Source organism: Dreissena polymorpha, chromosome 7 (assembly GCF_020536995.1).
Source record: "Dreissena polymorpha isolate Duluth1 chromosome 7, UMN_Dpol_1.0, whole genome shotgun sequence".
NCBI lineage: Eukaryota > Metazoa > Mollusca > Bivalvia > Myida > Dreissenidae > Dreissena > Dreissena polymorpha.
Window position 1 is genome coordinate 90,179,572 of NC_068361.1, and position 4,287 is coordinate 90,183,858.

At 33.6% G+C, this 4,287-nt stretch overlaps 1 long non-coding RNA gene across 2 annotated transcripts in view; it reads left to right on the top strand.

Moving 5' to 3' along the window:
* The first annotated feature begins 1,275 nt into the window (after positions 1-1,275).
* The window catches only part of LOC127837652 (uncharacterized), a 22,890-nt gene continuing 19,878 nt past the window's right edge, over positions 1,276-4,287 (top strand). For both annotated transcript variants that reach the window (XR_008029414.1, XR_008029415.1), the window contains exon 1: positions 1,276-1,463. This is a non-coding gene — a long non-coding RNA (uncharacterized LOC127837652). The remainder of the gene's footprint in view (positions 1,464-4,287) is intronic.

Here is a 4,287-nt window from a genome sequence, read left to right on the forward strand (position 1 = left end):
CTTTGACCCAGTGACCTGAAAGTCAATAGGGGTCATCTTCCAGTAATGAGCAATGTACCTATGAAGTTTCATGATCCTAGGCGTAAGCATTCTTGAGTAATCATCCGGAAAATACTTTACTATATCGAGTCACTGTGACCTTGACTTTTGACCTAGTGACCTGAAAATTAATAGGGGGTCATCTGCCAGTCACGATTAATGTGCCTTTGAAGTTTCATGATCCTAGGCCTCAGCGTTCTTTAGTTATCATCCGGAAACCATTTTACTATTTCGAGTCACTGTGACCTTGACCTTTGATCTAGTGTCCTGAAAATCAATAGGGGTCATCTGCAAGTGATGATCAATGTTCCTATGAAGTTTCATGATCCTAGGCCTAAGCGTTCTTGAGTTTATCATCCGGAAACCATTTGGTGGACTGACCGACCGACCGACAAACCGACGGACTGACCGACATGTGCAAAACAATATACCCCCTCTTCTTCGAAGGGGGCATAATAATAATAGTAATAATGTTCATAGTCAAATATCTCTAAAAACAACAGATGTAAGGCGTGTTCTGATTGGCTTACACTCGAGGGTCTGTAAAGTAAAGAAAAGTACATTTCTCTTTTTACCTACTAGGTCTTGTTGACTTTCGACCCAAATGGTTCGCCATAAATGTGTATTCATGCTATTGCCTTCAATGTACATATCCGATGTTTGACGGAAATGGCCAAGAATGTGCAATTGTGGGTCAAGTTCCCCAGGGGCACTACGTCCCCGTACCCTCAATTTTTTCCATACCACAAATTGTTCGTACCCATTTTTTTTGTACCCAATTTTTGTTTCGTTCCCATTTTTTTTCAGACCAAACTTTTTTTTTCATACACACTTTTTTCGTACCCAATTTATTTCGTACTTAATTTTTTTTTTCGTAACCAATTTTTTTTGGCATAATTTTTTCGTACCTCAAATTTTCGTATCAATTTTTTTTTCGTACCCACATATACAATTGTGATGATGTAGATCTACCTAAATGGATGCTTTTATATCCATCCTCTTCAAAAGCATCGTCACACCAGTACTGTCAGTACTTTGATTTGCAATTGTCGTTCAAGAGAACCATATAAGGCGTAATTATCTTTTGTATTGACATTTAGTAAGGTGTCAGTGAACGGGTGCGTTCTTATCTGAAGTAGTCCATAATGTCGCTAACTTTAACAGCGATTTACGTTTGCAATAACTCGTCCGCTGATCTATCTGAGTCATGCTTTTAACGGACTTTTTATGCACAGATAAGGGCCTATAACTAGACTGTTATCAGTGTCGAATATAACTTTTTGGGTGAATACCTACAAAGATTGCAATTATAAGCACTGTTTTAAATAAAACGCATATGTTTCTCAACAGAATGAAAACAAAATAGCTTTTAAAGTGCAAAATGTTCGCATTATTTGGATATATTCTGATTTGCTCTCATTTACGTGAGTGATATTTTGTAATATTGATCAATAATTATAAGTTATCTTCGGCACAACTAATTAATTCTTTTAACATGACGTACTTCTATACTCATTTTTACAACACGTGACAAACAGTTTGAAATTTAGGCAAACTATTTTTCATTGATTATTCATGATTTCTTACATGATTATGAACGAGTTCTTATATGTGAAGCGTTACTTTTTTAAAGAGTCATTTCCCCAATCTTACAATTATACTTGTAATTTATTATAAAGTGCTCTATAACAAAAAAAAAACGTAAATAAAACATATGTGTATATATACTTTAGTCAATATAATGTTTCAGATTGATTTACTTAACAATTCAGAGAAAATAAACTATAATACGGATAGAAAATAAGATAAATGGTAATAGCTTAGGCATAACACGAGGCCAATCCCAGATCCTTTTATTTGACTTTAACTAACGGAATCACAATTGGATTCATGTCAGAGTGTACCAAATTTATTGCAGTGATATTTTGCGAACGTCATCATTGCCCAATATTATTGATCCAAACGGAATCCCAAATTTAATGACGCAAATCCAATTGCAGATAAAGGTGAATGATGCCCCATATGAGGTGTAAACATTGAGTGAGGTTTGAACTTGGTTAAACGTTTGGCAAAACATGTTTGATCGACGATCATCATCATTGTCATAGTCATCATCGTCGTCGTCGTCGTCGTCATCGTCATCATCATCATCATCACCATCATCATCATTATCATCATCATCATCGTTATCATTATCATCACCACCACCATCATCATCATCATTATCATCATCATCATCGCTTTGATCATAATTCTTGTCGATCCCAACAACAACCACCAAATTGAAATTATTTCATTGAAATTTTAATACGTTCGATGTTATTGCAAATGTTTTCATTACCATGTTTTCTAATTTAACATCAAACACTATCCGTATACCTTTTAAAGTCGTAGCGCCCCTAAATGCTAACAACATTTGGACAATCTGATCCCTTACTAGGTCACCAGATCAAATTACATGTATACACACAAAAACCATTCGTGATCAAACTATCTAAGCCGGAATCAGGTTTACATGTATTTGAAACAAGAAACTGATTATCCATTAAACTATTAGAAAATAATAGTTAACAATTAAACCACCACAATTTGACAATTTTTATATTAAACTTGCTTAAATGTGTTTGTTTTTTTAAAGTTTGGATCTAGTTCAAATGGAGTCAAACAGAAGGTCACTGGGTCAATTCGTAGAAAACAATTGAATCGTTTCCACTCTAGACGCAGACGATTAAAAATGGAAAAGGTCTTATGAAATTCAGCAATTTACTGATAAATGAGATTGACCATTTAAACTGCATTCATAATTTGATAAAAAAAAGTTGAACAACATAATTGTATTCCTACAATAGAGAAAACATTGACACAATTGACAATTACAACATACATTTTGTTCTCAATGACCACTTATTCCTTGAAACATTGTTCGTGGTCATTGAAGGCAAAACTATTTCATTCTCATCATGTAAAATCTTAACTTGACACAAACTAGATATTGTAAGATTGACAGTCTGGCAAAATTCCATCAAGCTTGGGCGAAAATGTGTGGCCTCTAGAGTGGTAATGACGTTGACATTGATACAGTTGGACTCATGACGTTGACGCATGACATGGACTGTTCATAATTGCTTACCTTGATCATTTCATGCTCATTTATTATGAAAACCAATAATATAAAAATCAAATGTTTTCATATGCATGCTATCGAAATGAAAATAACAAAAACCAACATAAACGAGCTATAACACAGTTAAGATAGAAGTATGAGAATGTTCATTTTTAATCCCAAATAGATATGCTTTTAACCCTTTCCCCATGAACCCCATTTAATATATTGTGGTGTTTTCAAGACTGTTGAAATACATAAATACACACACAGTGCAGTCACGACATTTTATTTATTAACATGCTGTATTGTTTGGTTCATCCATTGTATTTTGTTTACAATCGACATATAGACAGAAAAGTAAAAAAAATGATGGGATAAATACGATATCAGGTAAGGTCAGGTAAGAATATGAATAAGTTTATTTTCCCTGCAGGGTAACTTGAACCACTCGCCCAGGCTCGTGGTCTGGGTTGTCTTAGCCTCGCTCTATAAATGTATCTACATTTAACGCGAACTGAGTATTCCCTATATTCGGAACTCATCTAGTCACTAAACATCCTGCTTCTGTTATTCAATTGTACCACACGAATATTCATAGGTTGAAGACAGATTTGAAGTCAATTTGGTTTGAATGAAAGTACATAAATTAATGGATAAATATCGATATATATTTTCTATTTGCATATTATGTATATTAACGATAAAACATACACCTTTTTCTCAATAAAACTTATTCCTAAAAGCATAACTATCTCCTTGGCTTCCTGTAGTTGTGTTTGTAAAGTATAACTAGTGTATTAAAACAAAATATGCATTTCATTAAAATCAAGTAAATTTATTTTTAAAATGACATGGGAAATGTGCAAACGATGTGTATATGTTTAAATACGATTTAATTTATTCGCTTACATATAACATTTGTAAGAATCTGCTCACATAGTTTTACTATGTAAAAAAGTTAAATCAAACACTAAAACTGACTTCATCATTGTTTGAATATGCGACTAGGACGGATTAACTGTGCATTTGATAATGAAATTTTCGACATGTTTGAAAAGAGCCATATAAGCAATCTGCAGTTTAGCTCTTGAAATCACGGCACAGATGGTCCATGAAAATTAATCATGATCATTTTCGATTTG